The sequence below is a fragment of the Aquila chrysaetos genome, chromosome 11 (assembly GCF_900496995.4).
Source record: "Aquila chrysaetos chrysaetos chromosome 11, bAquChr1.4, whole genome shotgun sequence".
In the NCBI taxonomy this organism is placed as follows: domain Eukaryota; kingdom Metazoa; phylum Chordata; class Aves; order Accipitriformes; family Accipitridae; genus Aquila; species Aquila chrysaetos.
This window is the reverse complement of record NC_044014.1, coordinates 23,539,763-23,562,100: the sequence shown is the minus strand read 5'-3', so window position 1 is coordinate 23,562,100 and position 22,338 is coordinate 23,539,763. Positions and strand designations below refer to the sequence as shown.

The 22,338-nt window shown below is 41.1% G+C and overlaps 1 long non-coding RNA gene across 2 annotated transcripts in view; it reads left to right on the top strand.

Moving 5' to 3' along the window:
* LOC121233672 overlaps positions 1-21,250 on the top strand; it is a 51,844-nt gene extending 30,594 nt beyond the window's left edge. Inside the window, exons 2-3 of one of the 2 annotated variants that reach the window (XR_005933608.1) lie at positions 12,839-12,897; positions 21,240-21,250. This is a non-coding gene — a long non-coding RNA (uncharacterized LOC121233672). Of the gene's footprint in view, positions 1-12,838; positions 12,898-14,621; positions 15,115-21,239 lie in introns of those variants that run through there. The other variant, XR_005933609.1, reaches the window with a different exon arrangement.
* Positions 21,251-22,338: the final 1,088 nt, after the last annotated feature.

Here is a 22,338-nt window from a genome sequence, read left to right as displayed (position 1 = left end):
GAAACAATTTAAAGAATTAGATGAGTTACAACACCTCAGGTATTAATGATATTGCTTCTCATTCTTAATTACACTACTGTAAGTTTAGAGTAATACTATTTAGAGGGAAGGTGTTGGATCCAGTGTAATGAAGATCAGAAGCTTTTGTAGGATCTATAGCTAAGAAAAACGCAGGTATTTGAGGGTTTGAAATTCTGGTGTTGGCAAATAAAAGCAGAAAGAGGAGAAGTAAAATTATGTGTTAGTATTGGTATTATGGTATTACACTATAAACTGGTGTAATGCCATTGACTCTAGAAGGTACTCTCACTGTACTTGTTGAGGACCTGGTCTTTTGAGCCTATACTCCAATTAATGCTTTAATATCATAATAAGTTATCTTAAATACTAAAAGTGTTCTCTTCATTTTCCAGATGGTACCCTGGATGTGATGGGAACTTGCCCAGTCAATTTTTGGCTGATAACAATCTGGTTATAAAGGTTTAAAATCCTCTCCTTCTACATTCATGTTCTGCTTTGGCCTTGTTTCTTCACAACTGTATGCCTCTGATTATTTTAGCTGTCATGTGCTCAGTATTTGATGCTTTGCATAGTAGAACTGGAATAAAGTGGCTGTGCTATAAGATGTTCAGTGTATACTTAAGACGATGACCATTTAGCTGTCTCATTTCCTTAGCAACATTTTAAAGATTAATCATGCAGAGTGGTGTAAGCCAAGGAAAAGATAGTTGAAATAGATCAGAAATTAACTGTTTTTCTTCATGGTGTTTTGCTTGGACTCAATATTTTGATAACGGTGCAGAATTCACAACCACCACAATGACTTGTTTGTGTGCCTGAAATTTGGATGAGCAGTGATAGAGCGATTCTTAAATATGCAAGGCTAAATTTGCTGAGCCCATTTCTCGGTCTTTGATGAGACTGCAGTAAGTCAAATGCTTAATACCAGTGGCAGAAGTGGATGTTTCCCTGGGGGGTTGGAGGGGTGGCTGCTCAGTTGATAAACCCCAGACAGAGGCTAACGAGCCACTGTAGTATAGACTTCCAAGCAGCTAAATCAATAGCCTCCTTCATGTCGGGGAGATTGCTGTTGGGGTCTGCATTGTGAGAAAGAGCTCCTGGTTTTTTTCAGTTTAGCAGCATGGGGGAGAGAGGGAAAGCTTTAAAACATCTAGGGGGAGTGTTTTGTTTTCAAGTACTCTTAAGTACAAATGTATTCTTAAAAATCTTTGCCATTGGAGTTTGGTTTTTAACTATTTTCATTGTCATATTACCAATTTTATGAGAATCATTTTGTAGCCTGATTTTTATATTAAAAATCAAGGAGTGGCCTCAATACCAACACATTATTGCCTGTGTAAAAAACAACAAAACAAAACCCCCAAACCCCCACCAAAACGATCCCCCCAACCTCACCAAAACCCAAGCACCCCCACTTAAAGCAACCTCCCTCGCCAACCTTACTGCTTGTATCAAAAGGAGATTATGTGGTCTCTCTTTCCTTCCTTCAGAGAAACAGGTATAGACACTGCTGTGGGATGCCTCTTAATGAGTCATGATTCACTCTTGCAGCTGATTTACTAATTCTACCATAGGCGTGAGAGTTGGGAATGGGTTCTGCTCTCTTTCTCTCTGAAATAATAGATTGGTGTATTCTGTTTTGTTTTGTTTTTCTGACAGGCAATCAATCAGTCGTAGCTGAGTAGCTCCAAGTGGATGAATCATGGGATCAACTAAACTTGAGGAGGAGGGTTTAGACTGTAGTTTATAGAGTTTATTTACTTGCTTAGTAATACAGGAAGGAAGGACTGGGGAAATTTTGACCTTACCTGGTGTGGATTTGACTGTATTTTGGGGAGAGACAGCATGTCACGTGCATGCTGGCTGCTTATAATCTGAACACTATGCATTTAAACCCTGAGTGGAAGAGATGTCTGGGAGGACTCTCTGAAGCTCAGTGAGGACTGGATCGCCCATATGCAGCTTAAGACAAATCCTTGGAAAAGATTACCTAGTCACTGCGCAGGGGAACAGGCCTTTGCCAGGCCATGTTTCTCAACAGTTATTCCTTGGCTGAGTAAATAGGCCCTTTGAACAAGTACCAGATTTGACAACTGAAATAGTGTTTTTCATGCTTTCAGGCTCAAGTGCAAACTCAAGCCCTCGAACTTGCATCTGAGAAGATATCAGCAATCAGTCGTGTTTCCTAAATGAATGGGGTTTGTGTTTCGTGCTGTTGTAGCTCTTCAACTATCCTCTATACCTCCTTGGTTCCATATACATTTTTAGTTACTTTTGGACCTCTTTTTATTGCCTGGTCCTTTATACACCAGCATGAAGAGAATATTAAATTCTGCCACTCTGATGGGGTGTCATTTTCATCTTTAATTACATAAACTCTTTCTATATGATTACTCAATTATTTGTATTGTAATAGAGTCTAGACTTGTCTCAGTCATGAGTCAAGGTCTCCTACTTCTAGGATTTTCACAAATGCAAAACAGAGAGACTGTATTGCCCATAAGAAAGACCTGAGACCTACTTTGACCTATCCTGCTTTTCATGTAGAACTAATATGAAATTACTATAAGGTACAGTTCCATCGGTTTTGAAAGCAGATTATAGTGCTAGCATCTGAGAGTCAGAAAAGGCATAAAGTGTGTCTGCTTCACCACTTAGTTATTCAAGATCGCAGCTGGAGATGGGGAGGCCATAGGCAATGTACTATCCCCGGGTGACACAAAAGATTTCATTTGTCTGGGGCTGCCTCAAGCTGTCACAGGTGTTCTTTCATTTACAATAGCTCCCTTAAAATATAAATGACTGCATTTATTACATCAGCTCTTTTTCCTTCTTTGGAGTACCCCAGCTAAAGTTACATTACACATAACAAATGTTCTTGCTCCCTTGAGAATTAGTTTAATTACTGATGTAGGTGGGTAAAGGATCTATCGTGTCTGAGATGCTAATTTTACCATGCTTTAATTAAGAGGTCAAGTGTGAAAGGCTGCAGAATACCTCCCACTTAAAGATGCTGAATAGAATGGTGGGGGATAGAAGGCACTGATACGATGATGTTTTTACTGTCTGTAGGAGTATCGACTTTCCTTCTGCATCTCATTACAATGAGGCTGGCATCTGGAAGTACATGCCAACTTTTATTCACTCATTGTGTTTTCTAACTTTAAAGGCTTTTTCTGTCCAGAGCCTTTGAAGCACCAAACCAGCATGCCTCTCCTTTTAAAGATGAGGGTCATGCCTAGGTACCGGTGATTTCCATTAGAAATGTCAGGACCGCATCCTCTTGCCCAATGTGTTTGAAGAACAGGGCTGTGACTATCCTATGCCCCTGTGCTCTGGCACAAGGGAGGATGTGGAGTGCATGTTCACCAGAGGACAACAGGAGCTACCATCTCTGAACACCCAGTTGTTTCCTCCTTATGTCTCACTGTGAGTGTGGGCAAGATTCCTTTCAGCATTTAATTTGAAAGTCTTGTTTCTAGCTAACTCAAAAAACAAGGAAATGGACTTGGAAAACATTTGGGAAGAAGATTGGGCAGGCAGAAGGAAGGAGTGTCTCATAACAAGTTTAGAGAAAAGTAGATTGTAAGAACACCTTGCAGTAGGGTGGCCAAGACATTGCCGACTGAGCTTGTTATGTTTGCCCTTGCAGCTGGAGCAGCAATGCCATATATAAAAGCAGGTGTTCACTGGCCAACATTTGAAGGTTTTCTTGAGATTGACCCATTGCGCTTTCAGAAAGACTAAGTGACCAAATAAAGCAATACTGTTGCTCTCCAAATAGCTGTAAGGAGGACAGTTCGTGATTTTTATTAACGTCTTTTTCATCGCTTACTGTCTATGTGAATTGCTGATTCATTAAGATGTTCTTGTGATGTGTGATACAGAAAGTTCCTTTTCAGAAACTTTTCTCATTTTTCTTGTATTTTCTGTTGCTGTTTCCTCTTTTCTGTGGTGATCACTTCTCTTCCTTTCAAAGGATAGTAACAGTTCAGCTATGCCACTGCCTTCCTCCACATCCCTGGAGGAACACTGGTGTAATACTGGAAAAACACAGAGTTAAATATTAACACGTACTACTGAATGTTCCCACTGAAAAAACAGGAACATTTCCAGGCAGTGAAAGCAGACTTTCCTTTCCTGTAGTTAAGTTTTGCTGCTTAACTTTTAAAACTACAGCTTGCTTGGTCATTTTAACATGGTTAAAAATTAGAAATTGGGAGTCCTCTGTTTCTTAAGTGCTCTCGCCCAGGCTGCTTCTCCTTTCCAGGCAGTAAACTTAGGGGAAGAATCTCAGGAGGTGAATTAGTGCTGAAACATATAATAAGTTTTTTCAAGGTAAGAGGTTGATTTCCTGCCACCCCCCCCCACCCCCCCCCTTTGGCTTGGAAATGGAAGTTTCATTGCTTGCTCCTTTAGTCAAAAAGGCAATGTTAATAAATGTTGTGATTTGATATTGATGCTATGGTAACTTCTTAAGGCATACTCAGAATTGGGGTTCCTCTTGGGTTATGAAGACACATAGTTGCCCCCATTTTTATTAGCTAAGGACCTTATCAGCTAAGGCTGCAAATGTGGCGTTTTCTTCTGCTGACTTGAAATGTCACCACCAGTCTCTGCTGAGATAAAAAGGAGCACAAAGGAAATGGTTTTGATGAAGAGGAGTCTTTCACTCTAAACAGTTTGATGTATTCAGAACACGTATTTCTTCTGTCTTGCTGGTTGTCTCAGGTGTCGAGACTTCTGCCTCAGTGCACCGGGAATCCCTGCTGAAGGTGTTAAAGCTCTAATCTTTGCAGAGCAGCTCAGATATCAGTTGTGGTGAAGCAGGAGCAGTAAAGCCTATGACCCTGAACTGAAAGGGCTAGATGGGTTGATGTAATGTTTGTGGGGTGGTATTGCTGAAGCTTCTATCTGTATGTAAAAACTATGCATGATGATATGGACTTAATCTTTCAGAAATAAAATTATGGTTTTTGTTTTAATTCCAATTGCTTGCATTTGTGCAATAGCATCCTAAAGCGAGAGAGGTCTTGGCATTTGCATGAGGCACGTGCTTCTGCCCACAAACAGCCAGTAAGATAAGTCAATAAAAACAAGCCATGCAAGGCATGAATTGCTTAGAGGTGGAAGAGACCTATTAGGCTATCTAGCCCTCCCGCATGCCAGTGAAGAATTGCTTCAACTGGATTTGCTTTAGAGGACAGATGAATAGCTGAGTAAAACACAGGATCACATTTTCTGTATGATATGGTGGAAGGCTGCCTGTGCTTCAATTTTTACACGTGTGTCTAGCTTTGAACCTCGTAAGCAGCAATATCCCAGAGAAATTTTTTCCAGGCTGTTTTATTTAAAGTATAACAACGGTCTGAACAGAAACCATTCTGATTGCACAGATGCGCAGTTTTGCTTTGTGGGGTGATTTTTATCTCATCAAAGGAGAACAAGAAGAAAAGGCAAAAATCTGTGAGTATGGCTATCTATGAGAGCGTGTGTGTTGTGTGTGTGACAGAGCAAGAGGTCTGTCCATGTTATATCAATCTCACAATCATGTTGTGAGAATAAAATGGCTACTCTGCCTGACTGTAGGGAGGGAATTTTACAAAGGCAACACGTTGCAAAGAGAACAAAGGCCTCACTGCGTTATGGCTGTGTGTGACACACTGTTTAACGCTAAAGCAAGCTACCATTTCCTATTAAAGTAGTGTCTCGTGTGTTCATGAAACAGAGGCTGTAATGCAAAGTGATTTAGCTCACTGGCAGTTGATGCATCTAGTTCTGGCATGGACATAGGAGGTCTCTGTGGTCAAAAAGACAGAAAAACATGTTGGTGCTGGTGTTTTAAGCAGCTTCATCTGGTGACTGGACGGGGAATTGCAGGCACATTTGTTTCATTGCATTAATTTCTTGCATTATTCCCCTTTTGTCTGTTATTGTTTCCTTACCAGTATTTGTATTTGAATAGAAAAAGAGCTCTGTGATAAATTATGTGCATGTCCCACTTCTTTCCAGGCCTGGCATGTTTATATACACAAAGAATTATGGAGGAACTAAAGAGAGGACCAAAGAAGCTCAGAAATTCTTTGGAAAAGCTTGTCAGAGTTTTAATTAATGGGCATATAGCAGAGGGAGTGAAATCTGTTGCTCAATACCATAATAGGCAGTGCAGTGCTTCAGCCTCTCTCTGTCATCCTTAACAGACGGATTTATTTTTGGTAATGAGACATTTATCTCCTTTGCATCTATTAAAAGCCAGTTCTAGTGTCAAAAATCAGTTGGAAATAACATGAAGAAGTTTAATGGCGAAATGTGTTTCTTTTGGATGCTTGTCACAGCTCCATCAAATCCTGGGGATCCTTTTTCACTTTATTTTGGTGTATTTTTGCCTTGCTGCAACTTGCTTTTCTGGATGATTTAGGTGTTTTTCTGATAGCACCAAATAATGGTGTGAATATTTAGATGTGTAAACAGGCTTACTGAAATTATTTTCAGGGCAATAATTAATATACTGTTGGTATAAATAATTGTTTTTCAACACTTTTCTGTGTGTGGACCCTTTAGGACTTTTTGTTAGCTGCAGATCCCTGCCTACCTGCCTTAAGCTGATTGAAAGCAGACTTGCTTTTCTTCATGGGCATCCTTGAAGCAGTCCACAGAAAACCGTGCGTGAGAGTGGCAGCCTGGTTGAACTGACTTGGTGGCATAGAGAAGGAGTTCACACAGAAGTAGTTGTGGTAAAAGAATGCCATTAGTAAAAAAGTGGGCTCTGCATGTATTTCTGGTCCTGATGCAATTCAGTTAGGAAAGTATTTTCACACTAGTGGACTGAGTAATGAATGTCATACTTAAGCAGGTCAACAAGCAGACCACTTTCCTTAATCTGTCCATAGAGAAGCTTGTGTGGGCTCTAGATTAATGCAATGGGGTTTTTGTAGGCATTTGTTTTAAATCCTGTGGGATTTATTAGATGCCTTTTAATAGGTTTTCAAACTGTTCTATAGCATTCTGCAGGTGGGATGTAATTTTCCTAGCGAGATCTGAAGTGCTTGACAACCGGTGAAAAAACAACTGCCTTCTTTTAGGTTTGTAAATAAGATTTCTTTAAAGAAGCTGTCTGGTGCCTCTGTGCACCTCCATTTTGTTAGCTATAAAAGAGGGGAAATGGCCAGGATATCAGAAAGGCTTACTGATCTGAAGTGACCTAGAAGCTTATTCCGGGAAGTTTATTTTCAGAAAGCGTTGAGTATTCATACTTTGAGAACCTTTTAAAGTATTTATGATTCACACCAGACACTCCTTTCAGTCTTAGTTGAAACCCATCTCATAAAGGTGACATAAGACTAAATAGATTGATGCAAGGAATGTTTTGACTTTTTAGCTGATAAAGTGCTAATTATAAGAACTGCAACCCGTCTAGTAACAGAACCACAGCTAACAAACATTGAAAGGTTACTATTCCAGAAGAGTTACATCATCCAGCTCCATGGATGAAACATCTTTTCCATGGAAGAAATTGCATCCTACGTGGAAGGGATTCTCTTCTGTACTGTACCAATCCTACAATTGTCCTTACCTACCCATTTCCTTTCACTCTTCGTTCTTGCACAGAAGGTATTCTCCTCATTTGGCTCCTGCTGCAGTCCCTATGTCTATGTACTATAACAATGCTACCCTTTCTTCCCCGTGTTCTCCTACACATGCTTTTGAACAACTCCGGTTGCTAGGATTACAGTCCTCATAAGGCTACAGGGGAGGAAAAAAGTGTCCCTTCATCATCAGCTTCCTTTTGCGATCTTTCTTTGCATTACTTAAGTCATTTTTTCCAAAAGCATGTTTGTTTTAAGACCTCTTCACAGCAACGCTGCTGCCACTGCTGTGCTCCTTGATGCTCTTCCTGGCTTTTTGTTTAAAAAGGCATGGAAAGTCAGTGACTAAGTTGGGGAAAATTATTTCATTTCATTGTATACTGTGAGTTAAACCTTCAGTACCTTGCACAGGGACTACTTTCAATCATGATGAAAAGGGACAAGTGCTCCAAAATGGCAGAGGCAGTGACACTTTGTTCTGTTCCCTCTCCTTCCTCCCTTCTCCCCTGCACTCAGGTTTTACAGATGTGGATGCTGACTCTGTGATGCATCATATACACTGCAGAACTGGGCATGTTTCTCCTTCACAGGAGGTGTGTGGAAAATGACAGCCTTCACATTCTTTCAAGTGGCACAGCAGCCATCCTTTGATGTGCCACACTAATTTTTGAAGGCAATAATTGACACTTAGTTAGACTCTTGTGGGCAGAAGGATGGATATACGTGCTCTTTGTTTTATAATAAACATGTGCGTCTGTATAGTGTGAGCACTGATTATTTTTATTATTTTTTTTTTTTTTTTACACATGGATCCTGTTTGTCAGCATGCTTGAGCTACAGAGTTCAGCTTATTCTAGGGATCTTACCATGGCATTTGCCTGAAAGGGTTTAAAAAGTGCAGTCATTCCAGAGTCTATGTAAAACCTTAAGTTTGAAATGCCTTCACAGTGCTCAAAATAGTACAACATAGTACCAAGTTCTCTGGAGCCCACTGGACCTGTTTCATGAGGCAGGAGCTTATTTTGGAAGAATCTGTGTTCCCATGTTGTGTTAACACTTTGCCTGAGATATTCAGGAGTGAGCTGTTTAATAATAATGCTACAGTTGAATGATCCCTCTCGATCAAAAGACCTGGCATGCAGCTACAATGAAGAGTGAAGTTTTGAACAGCCTGGCACTGATCTTTGCATCCCAGCAGCCTGGCTGATTCCCGCATTGCCTTCAGCACCCTGTGAGAGTGGGCACTGCTGAAGTCCTGCCTCTGTCTCTGAGCCATGTGCTCTGGGGAAGGAAAGGGCAAGGGGCAGGAAGACACATCGTCCACCTGAAGATATGATGTCGTTAGAGAGGGACAGGCATTCAGCAGTTGACACTCAATGCAGTAAATTCAGGACAATATTCACTCCATCAAAATCAAAGAAGAACAGGGAAATGTTCTTACCCTTTGTCACAGAATAGCTCATATTAGGGTACAAACCATCTCTGTTTAAGCATCCTCTTGGGTTTTGCATACAGGAGACTGTCCAGATTTGTCGGATATGTTCTCTCTGCCAGGTCTTCTAACTTGTTTCTGCTTAAATGGTTAACAGGTGTGGCAGAAGTATCAGCTGGGAGGTTGAACAGAGCGCGAGTGAAAAGCGAAAAGCTCGTGGTGAACAGCAATTAAGAAGTACTGCAAAGGGTGGTTTGGGAGGAGGCAATGGAGTGGAATAGTTACGAATGAGATTTCTGCATGAGATGCAGGGAAGGTTGCCCAGAATATCTCCTCCTACCTCCAGCAACTTCCAGTATCGCAGAACCTTTATTGATGGAATCTAGGATATGTACTTTTGCTGTTCCTACCTGGATATCCAAACATTTCACACTTGTAAGTAATTTAGAAAATTTACTTGAGCCCTAAAATAGTGCCTCAGTCAGAACATATGTTCTGTACATTTTGCATACTACTTAATTTGAAAGTTAATAATTCAGATACTGTACTCTCATCTTGCTCAAGCTGTTTGGGAGCTGCATGGCTGCCACCTAACCAAAAATTAGACCATTGTGCTTGCCAGAAAGGAAATCTGTGCATTTTTCACCCTCACCAGACCATTTTGCAGGGAGCGGTTGGCATCCTGGATACTGTTTCTTCAAGCTGTAAATCAGCAGTTTAAAAGCAGAATATCATTTCGCTTTTACTGCCTTTCTGTCTGTTAGGAATGTAGTTGCAATGTGTGCCTGATCCTCAGGGATATCCATAGGAAGCATGTGTTAGTGATTGCCCTTAACTGGACTCTTAAAGAATTTCTCTTCCATTGCAAATCAATGGAAACAACAGTCCTTTGGTACTCTGAAGTAACATCAGATAAGAATGGTTCATGTCAGAGTTACTTATCTAATGGCAACATATACTATTACTGCTATTCATAATAGTGTTTGCTCCAGTATACTTAGGCATTTTGCTGTCTTGTGGTGTATGGAAAGTCCATGATTTTCCTTGAGCAACGTTGCTGGAATCAGGGTATATGTATCTCACTTACTGTTCTCAGCCTTTGACTCTACATTCTAGCAAAAAACATCCAGGACTTTTTTTGGAAAGAGATCTGACTTTTTGTTTTGTTTAGTTTCTGTTTTCAGAGGCATTTATTTGTGTAGTGTGGCTAAGGGTAGGGCATGATTTGAGTCAAAAAGTTTTTGTGCAGGTAAACAATCCAAGTTTGACACATTACAGGAAAGCTGTAGTCAGCATTTGCCCCTCATAAATGAATACAGGGGAAGAAAAAGTGTTAACCTCTGTGTTTTCCATAACAGCACCAGCATTAGAGCATGAGATATGCATTGGATAGGGGATTTGATCCGGAGTAAGTATAGGATAGAAAGGGAAGATACAGCTGTGCCATTGCTAGTGTGCCTCTTTTTTCTTTATTAGAGTCCGTCTATAGGTATGTCAGCACATCATAGCACACAAATCGGGTAGAACAGTGTTACTCTTCCTGCTTTACAGACCGTGAGTGAGAAATTAAGAGCTGAATGCCACAGGAAGACAGACAGCTGGGTTAGGCACGCAGGCAAAATGTCTCAGCTAGTGAAAGGGGCTTTAGGGTGTCAATGGTACCACATGATATCCAATCGGTATACCGAACAGTGTTATGGCATGTTTATGGGTTGCACTAGCCAGTGTGTGGGCTTGATCTATTGACTCTTGAGATCAATGAGGCTCAAAACCTGAGGAGATGGGCTGAAGAGGGATGAGGTATTCTAGAGCCCTAGTCCTTACTTCTGGGTTCAAGTAGCTGGTAAGGCGGCTTGCTTTCTGAGAGGGAGGAAGAGGGAGGAAAGTTGATGGCAATTTTACTTACTCCCCGGAGCAACATTGTGGGAAGGGAAAAATTCCTCACTGACTGAAGTACCCACAGGAACATATCAACACGTGCATAAATCTTGTGACTGAGAAAGGAACAATAGGATAGAAAAGCCCTGGTGTGCTGTGCATGTAGAGTAGAGCAGCTCCCCAGAAGGGCTTCTACTGCATAGAACGATGGACTAATATTTGATGTGAGGAGTTACCTGCCACTGTAGGCAGCAGCCCTTCCCGGTCACAGAAGGTGTGTTGGAGAGGTGTTGGATTTTTCCCTCCTGCTTCAGGACTACAGCTGTCCTGACTCACACATAAAACTTCCAGGATGAGAAAGGGAAGTTTGGACATGATGTATCCAGCTGAATGAATACTTCTCATCCTATAGAGCCCTTCCCAGTGGGGAGAAGCTGGTTTCCCCATCCAGAGGTACCTGCTGATCTACCATTTGAGAAGCAAAGAAAGAAGCACCTCCTTCTGTATTGAGAATAGACAGCTTTTCACTGAGAGTATACAGAAGGTGTAAATGTTCCCTTATCAGGATCCAAATACAATGATGATGCAAAACTGTGAGCTCTACCTGTCATGAAGCTCTGTAGCATGGGGTGAAAGACAGCTTGGAGCATGGGCCTGCTTGTGTCATTCACACTGGACTGGGAGAGTATGACTTGAATTCTGCCACTTGCTGGTGTTTCTAATCACTTGTCCTTGGTGACAGCAGCAGAGAATTAGTTTCCCAGCTGCTATTGCCTGCTCTTGAAAACATGTAGAGAAGTGCCTGTTGCAGGTGGGGAGATTGGCAGGTGAGTTCCCATTATATGGCCTTAATGAGGTGAGAAAAACCTAGATTTAACCTTCAGAGATCCTGAAACTGCATCTTCTAGAGGGCTTAGGTCTCATTGAAATGCTCTAAATAGCTTTTGCAGAGCTGTCTTTCTGTGCAGCTCTGCTCCCAGTTGATTCTTAGGGAGACCTGGAAGAAGAGATAGGCAAAGACCAACCTTTTCAGGCAGGAGGAGGCATTTCCCTGAGAGACTGCAAAATGGAGAAGCAGCAGCAGCGTAATGTCCGCAGGCAGGAGCTGGCTCTGTGGCACACCCACTGTACCCCTATATATAGGTATCCACAGGCCGTGTCCTTGGCAAGTAGGAAGACACATGACTAAATAGTGATGGCCAAAGTTGTAAAGCAAACTTCTCTGTACACGAGAACTTTTGTCCTAGTCCTGACTCATGTAACTTTGTATTAAACACAACATAGTAAGAGTAGTGTTAGAACATTTGTATACATCAATCAAGCTATCATTTATGTGACAAGCTAGGAGAATTTAACTATTTACCAACTTCCATGGTATTTTTAGAATGTTTAGAACACTTGAAAAAATTCAAAGATGATGAGTAGAAGTTACTCTGTATGAGTTGCATACAGTGTTTTCATATTTGGCTGTATTTTAACCTGTTACAGAATCTAGTACTTTCTTGTCATCAAGGGAGCCTGTGTCTGATGTATTAGATCCAAACATATTCCTGTCTCCAAATGCTAACAGCAGCACATTTAGTTCTCTGGATTTCAGCAGCTAAAGTGGGTGTTGCAGGAAGTTTGGCACTGTTTCTCTTTACAGAATAATAAACACAGCTGATGTTGCCTTGGGTTTCATACAGACATGGAGACTTTTGCCTCATAAAAGCTGATTCATAGACAAATAGTGACTCTTAGCTTTAAAAGATAACAATGCTAGTTGAAGTAGTGGGCTAGAAATAATTGTCAAATTTTCTAACAGACCCCAGGATGGTGGTTTCTTTTATTTTAGTCTGAGAGAACATTTTATAGTTCATTTTTCTAACAGCTGCATTAGATTATTGTATACTATAACACTTCCTGATTTTTTATTTTCCAGGAGGAGTCCAGAACATACCTGTAGAGCTGTGGCTTCTCTTTCTCCAAGCTCTGCCAAAGGTATGTACTTTGCGCACTGTTACTCTCCCCAGTATTCATCTCAAATGCAGTATGGAAACTTTCAGAAAAGTGAGTTTCAAAGCTATTGGCAGAAGACTACTTCCTTGATTTTTGAATGCAGTATTTTAAACACAATACAAAGGTCTTCCCCAGAAAGTTGCACTGAATCAGAACTAAGCTTGAGAATTCAGGTTAATGTGTACAACAGTGGCCATCCTGCTTGTACTGACTGTTGCAAGTGATGTTCAAGATGGGGCTGCCTGGTAATGGATAAACACTTGGTTTCAGAGGCTCCAGAACAAGAACAGAGCTATTTAATAGCATGTCTATACTGACTTCAAAATCATGGTCAGTGTCTGTTAATTAATACGATTCCCCAAGGTTATACCCTAACTCATTTGTCACTCCTAGGCAAATAACGTGGCATAATGGAAGCACTGTGTCCTTCCCTTGCTGAGTCTGTGAGTCTTCCTAGCCCTCTGTAAGGTCTTGTTTTCTAATTAAGCGCTGAATCAAGGTTGTACTGCTCCTCCTCAGCAGCTTGGTACCTGAAGCAGTTCTACCAGGCTAATTGCTTGATGTAGAGGAAGTGCTTTCAGCAGATGTGTAAGATTTTGCCCTAAAAATAGGATAACATAGTAAATAAGAACCTGATGTTCAAAGGTTCAAAGCTGTCCTTGCTGTCTAGTTTGCTGTATAACTTGGAAGAACTGAAATAGCTTTTGTGGCGATAATTGTTAACATATGATTGCAGAGTTAAGAATAAAGAATAGTGTTTTTCTATAAATATTAGTGTAGAAGCCCATAATATAGCATGATATTTCTATGTTTTTTTCTGAACTGATGCAAAGAACTATGTAGCCTAGTGATTAATTTATATATATATATAAAATAATGCAAAGTTCCCGAGTAAAATTCTAATTTCTAGTGAACTCTACATGTCAGCTTGACAGTGTCTGCCTGGTAGCAGAGAAAGCAGTGTATGATAAGGAACAGTGGGATTCATTTTTTTGTTTGTTTTTTTGTTCCTTTTGAGCAGAGGGTGGGAAGTGGTTCCTTTGAATTATCACACCACATAAGCTTTGACTGCTGCAATTTGTACTCCCTGCCGTACCTTCTAAACGTACCACCACCCCCTTGTAACCGGAAGCTGATGGTGCCCCAGGTTCTCAATGAGCCACGGGTAGGGAAGGTGCTGGTTCTCTCTCAGTGTCCCAAGAACCATGAACATTTTCTAGCTCTGCATTTAGAAAGCCAGATATTCCCTGACCCTGTGTGAACTCACCAATGCTTTTCTCCCTCCATAGACCCCTCTTTTCAGTGTGGAGGAAAGAACTGAGAATGATTTAGAATTAATTTACACAAAGTTTTCCCAAGTAATTCTCAGCCACCCATGGGTTTTCCTGGAAGAGTGGTATACAATAGGCCTTTGTCTCCAAATGGATTTATTTATTATTTTTGAATCTAAATGCCTAGCTTGACCCCAATCTTAAAGGGCTTTTTAGTCCCCGAGGCTTAGCAGTTCATCCTTGAAACCTTTTGAAGATGTGACTCTTCTGTGAATATACAAGGTATCATAAATCTGTTCAGTACTAGAATGAATGCAAATTATTCTAATTATATCTGAGTCAGGGCTTGTTACATTTTAAAGGAACTAGAGACAAAGAAAAATGGCTATGAAGGAAGTTTTATGGTTTCTACAGAAATATATTTTTGTGAATTAGGTCTGGATTCCTTGACAAAACCAAGGCATGTGTTTGGGGCATACTCTCAGCAACGGGTTTGGAGTTCCTACAAGCTGTGATCTCTGAATTGATCGTGTAAGATTAGTTGCTCAGTTAATTATTCTTTTGATTATTTATTTAAGTACTTGAATCTATGTTCTTTAGAGGCAAAATAAAACAATGAACAGATCTCTACCTTCTCCTCTTTGCTTCAAATTAGTTTGCATTAAGCTCAAAGGCATTGTACCACTTGTCAAGCTGGCGATACAACAGTTATTTTAATTTGAAAATAATGTTGTGCAAACAATGAGGACTTCACCAAGAGGTTTACATTTTTCTGCTTAAAAGTGGTTTGGGTTTTTTTTTTTTGCTGGTCTCTGATCAAGTAGAAAAAGAGTGTGGTTTTAACTTAGCCTGTTTAAAGGTCCCCTCTCCATTTTAGTTTGATTCTGCTAAGTAGTTTGGCCTTGTGGAGCACAGCTTTCATGTGAAAATTCTCTCACATGTAGGCTCTGATATTTGATGAGCTGAAAAGTTACAAAAATTATCATATCTTCACGGGAAATGTTCCTGATGCCAGTTACAATACGTAGAGAGCTGTGGCCAGGTTTTGGTGTTGGTTTTTTTTTCAAGAGCTGAGCACTTGCAAGTGAGTGGGAATTTCTGTAAAGGGTTCAGCTTCCAGTCGTATGGGGGCAGATTTTCTAAAGTGTTTCTGTTCTGATCTTTCTGAAAGTCTTTGTCCCTAACTCGTTTGTACTAAGTAGCCTTGCTCCTCCCTGCCCCTCCTTCGGAACTGTAATACTTCTCACTTGATAAATGGTGCACATCCTTCCTCCCAGAGAGATATTAATTTACACCAAATCTGAACTCTGAAAATTGTGTTGGTTGCAGGTAAATAAATTTTGACTAGTACTGAAATCTTGTCATGCACGATCCTGAAAAGGAGAGAAAAGAGAGTTATTAGCTCATCTGTTTTACTGCCATGCTGATATAGCTGTGTTCCCTACAATATATTTTGTACTGCTTGGTCCAATCTACGTTTAAATGACTGAAGTGGTGGAGTATTTCTCATGCCACTGAAGAAACTGTATAAAGTCCAATAGATTTCACTGTTACAGGAATTTTCCTAATAGAGTTGTCTTTTGCTTAATTTTAGACTTGCTTCCATCAGATATAGCTCCTTTTCTTTCCTAATGCACACTGACAATTGTGAAAAGCTCAATTCATCACTTAGTCAAATCTCTTTCAAGGATAAAATATCCAGAGTGTTGTTAGTGAAACTGTATTAAAATTAATAGGAAAGAGATCCTGACCCTGGGATGCAGTGTTGGAGGTAGATGGCTGCATGGGCACCATCCAGTACTCCTTGTTTCAGAGCCCCTGTGAACATGCCTCAACAGTGATTCTTTATATCCCTGGATTTCATGTCAATGGTGCACAAATTGTTGAGATTATGAGATAAGACTTGTCATCACCAGCTTCACCATTAGGAGCAATCTGATATAGAGAGAACAAACCCCAAAGATTTCTGTTTGTACAGGTTGTGGAAATTTCTGATGTGGTTTGTTTGTCTCCCTGAGCATTAACCTGAGGCTAGATGACATGGAGGCCTGACACTCCTGCTGCCCTGTTGGATTTTCTTCATTAGCATCACCATATTTTATTCATTAGCCCTGAGGCCAAGACGTCATACATTCCCTGTTTGCTTGAGCATTCACTGTTTGTGTGGTGTCAGTGATGAATCACTCAGCTCCTATTTGGTCCTTGAAATAAAAACTATGCATCCCATCTGCCACTGGGGTTTCTATTTCACAATTAATTCTACACAGGACGTGATACACTCAAACCCAGAGAAAAATCATGCCAAGAGTGGTGTGAAAAATGGACACGACCGTTCTAGACTCTTCAGCCGACATTAAAGAGAAAGCTGAGATTTGAAATATTTGTTTAAAATTTTGTTAACATGGGGGTCTGGAGGAAGATAACATAAAGGAGATAAGGCACAGTGGTTGTAGCTGAGCGCAGCCCCACACCCATAGTGCTGACGTCCCAAACTCTATCCTGATTCAAACATGGAAAGAGTAGATAGGGCCATTTCCAGTGCCATGATGTTTCGTTAGACCACTTCAACTGTTGCATCCTTTAGCTTTGAAACTGCAGTGTCACCAAACCACATTTTTTTTAAATTCTAGAAGCTTCTGACAGTCAGCAAGGATTTTATCCAGACAGTCTCACTGAGTATTAGCACACAGCTTGTTCCAGCAAAGGCATTAGTACCTATTAAACATTTATACAGCAGCATAAAGTTAGACAAGGATTCACAAACATAAGTAAGACCTGTTCTTTGCTCTATAGAGCCTCCAGTCTAAATCATGCCTAGATGATGACATACAGCACAGCTGCTTGTAGGAGGAAGGGTGAGAAATGTTTGAAGGAAAAGTGATTTCTGAGAAGATGGTGACTGGAGAACGGGATTTGCAGGTCTAGAAACTAACAAATCAGAAGGTGTAAAAAGAGTGAAAATAGGAATTGAAGCAATATAACAAGTTTAGGAGGTAGTAAAGAATGGAAAAGAAATTGTTAGCTATGAGATAAGCTTGAATATGAAATGGCCGGGAATGGATAGAATTCTCTCTTGCCACTTTTTAACATTCAAGCAGAGATGGCTTCAGTATCCAGATCTGATTGAAAGCATCTTGCAGATTTTGAGGATGAGACACTTTGGGTGTCTTTCTACTAACATTTTCTGCATACCAGCAGAATAAAGTCTGCAGAAGTCTCTGTCTCGAAAAGCAGTAAGTATGGTTTCTTTGGTCTGCCCTGATTAAAATGCAAATGTTCCTTCATTACCTATTGGGCTTCAGAGCTCTGTGCTTGCCCCCTCTGTGCTCCACCTGGGAAGCTTCTTTTATTGATTTGATGCTTCCAGAACTAAATTTCTTTTCTCTAGGTTAATACTGAATTCTTGAGGCTTCTCGCAGATTTCCCTTTCCTTTTTTTTACAGCAGTGTCAAGGAATTTAAAAACAGAGGGTGGTACAGATGTTTTTATCTGTTGCCTGGAATGTGTCCTATATGGGAACTACAGGAAACTACAGGAAACACTGCATAATGACCTTCCAGCCAAATGGAATCTCAGTAAATCTATAAGTCTCGTGGACTGTATAGGAAGAGAGAACTAGTGATATTATTATCTGGGACTGACTCTGACCAAAGCTATCTAGGGCACTAGATAGCCCTAAAAAAAAAAAAAAAAGTGAGGTCCTCTCTGGTCTGGAAAACCAAAACTGTTGAAGAGAAAGAGTACATGAAACAGTGAGATAGTTGGTGTTGTGCAAGAAGTGGCATCAGTTGCTACTTTTGCTTCTTTCTGTCTGTTGGCAGCATTGGGAGCAGCAGGGATCCACAGCAATTTTGACACAGCCAGATTCATCACTCAAGTACATTCAGTCTTGCCCATACTGCTGGGAAGCTTTTCGCCTATTAAAACTAATGAGTGCAAGTTCTTAGTAGTTCATAAAAATAATTTCATGGCAGTGCTACAAAATTATGCAGGTTTCTGCCAATTTTGTTTTGTGGTGCCTTGAGGTTTCATCTGAGATCTGGGCATAGTGCAAGTATAGTGAATGACTCTGAGTATACAACCTTGACATATGTAGCATTAATGTAAACTTTTGCCTGTTTATGAAACACCAGAAGATGAAGTGACTCAGCTCAAGTCCTGGAGAGAGACTCTGGGTAAGGCTGGAAATGAAATTAAGGTCTTTGCTTAGGGCTTTTTAGTGCCTATGTGCCCATTTTGTCCTTGCAACAAATCTGCATGTGGGATTTGGAAAGCCAAATTTTTCTTTTCCCAGCACTGCACTTAATGTTCTCAGACCATTACACTTCTCTTTGCTTTCCCTCATCCCCACAGTCATTTTTAATGTACAGATAGCAGAGACATTACTAAACATTTGGCTGAATGCAGCAATTTTTATCGGAGCACTCACGGAATGTGGGAAATCACACGCTGGAGAGCTACTTGCACAGAGACAGCAAATTCAGGAGTAATGCTGTCAGAAAAAGGACGTCCTGTCACTAGCTTTTGTTCTCTGACACAGTTGCCAGCGAAGTGAGGGGGCCAGTGACGCTGTCTGTCCTGCCTGTCGACTCTGCCAGCTTAAGTCCATTTGTGAGCAGTTCTGCAGTGTGACAAGTACCATGGCTGCAGGACACAGAGCAACAGCACAGCTACTGGGTACTCCCTGCTCAGGACTGAGACCAGAATCAGGATTTTAAAGAATGAAATCCCTGTTGACAAGTACTTTGTGGACTGTTTCTGTGTAAGCCTCCATCCAGAGGGCTTTGACCCTGATTTGGGCAAAATCTGCATGACTTCAGTTTCTAGTTTCAGGTTTCTGGGTGCTTGGGTTCTTCTGCTGATCTGATCTATTGGCTGCTGCTAGCACTTCATAGTCTGATGCTTACCCGCTCCTTGGGGTAGGGCTGGCCGACCAGCCTGCGGCGTGTGGTTACGTGCTCCTTTTGTAGACTGATGACAGTGTTCAGGGCTTGGCCTAAAGAGAGTAGGCCTGCTCAAAGAAACATAATATTGCACAGGAGGGGATGGAAGCGCTGCACCCGTCCCTCTCCCCACAAACCTTATCTCTACATATGAGCAAGCAGAAGTTGTAGTACCCTAAAATTGGGGTTACAGTACGAGTCCAGCTGGAATGTGTTCCTTTTAGGTTTGATCTACAGATAACATAAGCTTGTGAAACTGGCTTGAATTGGCCTGATATTGAAACCAATTTTGGAAACATGAAGCAGAGCAAAGGTAATTTGTATAAAAGCCTACTGCCACTGCAGGCACTGGTGCCAAGGAAAGACAGCTGCAGAGAGAAATGTCACAGAGAAGGGGGAGGGGACCTGTGAAGTATCTATAAACTTAAGATTTATATCTGTAAATAAGACTTCAGTGGCAGCTAGAAAACAGGGGGATGAGGCAGAAGTGAAAGTGGCAAATTATGCAGATATTAATCCTGCTTAACAAAATATTTCCAAGAAATAAAAGTTCATCCCTGGAGGAAAACTAAAAAATACCAAAGCCAAAGCTGATAGTCTGAAGGTGAAATGGAAACCAAAGGCTGTGCCAAGGTTAAACCTTCTTGTTTTCTCCTCCCCATGTATTATCATAGGGGAAAACCCAGAGACTGCTGTTTTTTGCCTGCCCCAGAACCAAGCTGGGCAGGTTGATTAAGGGATGCTTGCACTATTTTAGGATTGGATCTGAAAGATCAAGGAGATAAATTGTTACTTGCATTGGAACAAGTGGGGGTGGGGAAGAAGATAGAGAGTGAAACACATGGGAAACATCTGCTCCAAGGATGCATTTTAGAAATAAGCTTCAGCAAGAGAGAGGGAGAAGCAGCTGTGCTGCATGCAGGGGACCACCAGGACTGCACTGAGAAACAGTAGGGAAGAGGAGGCAGAGCTAGTGATAAGGCTTCAGCCAAATCCAAGAGACACAGGGAGGACCCAGACTTGCAACTCTGTGGCTGAGACACCTCTCTAGACTGAAAGTGAAAATTTGGAGTGTCTCTGGGTAAGTACACTACCTTTAACCTGGACCCAGCTCAGGGAAAGGAACAGGGTGCTTTGGACTTGTGCTGAAAGCAGCATAGGTGGTCAACATACAGAATAATTTATCAGAAATGGTGTGCCCTTCATGGAGGGGGAGATACCACCCTATAATCAGGAGGGAAATGAGCTGTCTGGAGAACATTAAGCCAGCCAAAGAGGGAAGGTGCTATGTTAGGGCTTCCAGACTCTGCTTTTTCCTGTGCCACAGGTTCTTTAGGTGACCTCAAGCAGAGCACTTAAGAGTAAATTCAGACGTTTGGTTGTAGGTCTTCAGAAGTGACAGGTGCATTGCTCTGGAAATACAGACAATCATACTTGTTCCCAAATACCTGGTTTACCTGAACCTGATTTGTTCTTTTAGCTTTTACTTCGTTGCACTAAACTGTAAAAGAACTTTAAGTTCTTCTATGGAGCTGTGGTTTCATGACTGTTGTAAATTGATCCAAGTCCTGGCTGTTGCTGAAAGAGTACGCCCCTCTCTACCCCTACCCCAACTTCACCCTTACCTTGTGTTAGCTCTTGTGTTGATGGGACATGATCAGGTAAACTGAGAACGAATCTGGCTAAAAACTTACCCAGCAAAGACAAAATGGTGCCTCACTGACCTGGGGAAGCTGCTTTGTGTCTTCTCAAACAGGAGGGATGCCCAGCTGCAGCTTTCCCAGAATTGCTGATTGGTTTCTTGTTTGTGACCCTGAGGCTTCTGGTACTGATAAAGGCTTTTGGATTATGTAAATCAGCAATCTGATCAACTGTGGCATCTCCCAGGTCCTTTTTTCTGGAAAGTAATTTTTTTTCCCCTACATCGCTGAAATTACACTGTCCTTGTTTCTCTGGTTGTCTGACTTCATATCCTTTTCATGTTGCTCACAGGAGACTGATCCAAAGCCCATTGAAAGCAATAACAGGATTCATGTTATTGATAGCAGACTTTGGGTCAGAAATAAATTCATTTTTTATTCCTTGGGGTTATACTGTTTATACTCCACAGCTCAGTTTCTGTATCCCATGGTATACCATTAAAGACAAGCTGGAATAAGATTCATCCTATGTATCCAACTGTCTCTATTACCCTTTGAATTTATGGGAAGTCCTTTCTATGCTTAGAGACAACAATTGCCCTAGAATTTATCTAATCCCTGTTTTCATAAAACCTTTTTTGGGATGAAAGGATCTCAAAGTGCTCTACAATAACTATGCTCAAACCATTACAGTACAGCTCTTTCTGTGGTTGTGCTACACCACCATTCCCATAATGAGCCACAAGAAATTGCAATTGTGGGATTGCTTCCTTGCAAGTTGAAAAGAACTGTCCACAGATGGACGGAGTTATTATACTGGGTTTTGGTTGGGACTAATATTTTTTTCCAGACTAGGTGGGCTGGAGAAAGAAAACCAACAAAACTTTCCATGAACCACATTAAAAGTAAGTTTCGCTTCCCCAGTGAGAAAAGCCACTCCCAAAGTGGAGTGTTTTCAGGGTGGGTGGAGAAGGTAGCTGCAAGGGAGAGGCTTCACAATCCAAAGAACAGATTGAGACTGTTGAGATTCTGCTCAGCATCTCTGATGCTTGATCATGTTGCTTCAGCCTGTCAGATTTCTGAGTTAGGTCAATCTCAGTTTGGTTCCATAAAGCGTGTGCATTTTTTTAATGGATCCTGAGAAATTTAAGCCTTCAGTGCTCAGGGTGGGTATTAAAATATCCTATGGGACTTCAGTGTAAGCATGGCAGTTTGTCATGACCTGTCAAAATGACCCTTATCTTCCATGGTCATGAAGAATGCTGTGCATGGGCAACTTGCTGGTCTCTGTTGAGAAACTGCTTATTTTTTTAAAAGATAGCGTTGCTGAGGTATTTATTAGTACGTGTTAGGCTAAAAGTGGGAATTGAGAGCTTATTGAAAAGTACTGCACTTAAAATCTAGGGTTATGTCTGATTTCTGAGGCCCACTGATTCGCTTGCAGATGCTAGTTAAGGAGCAGTAGCCTTTTATTACCTTTCAGGGTTTTGTGATGAGAGACCAATTAGGATAGATGTTGTCCACTGGCAGCTTTTCAGTGATCTTTGTGAAAACACAAAGGCAGTTTTT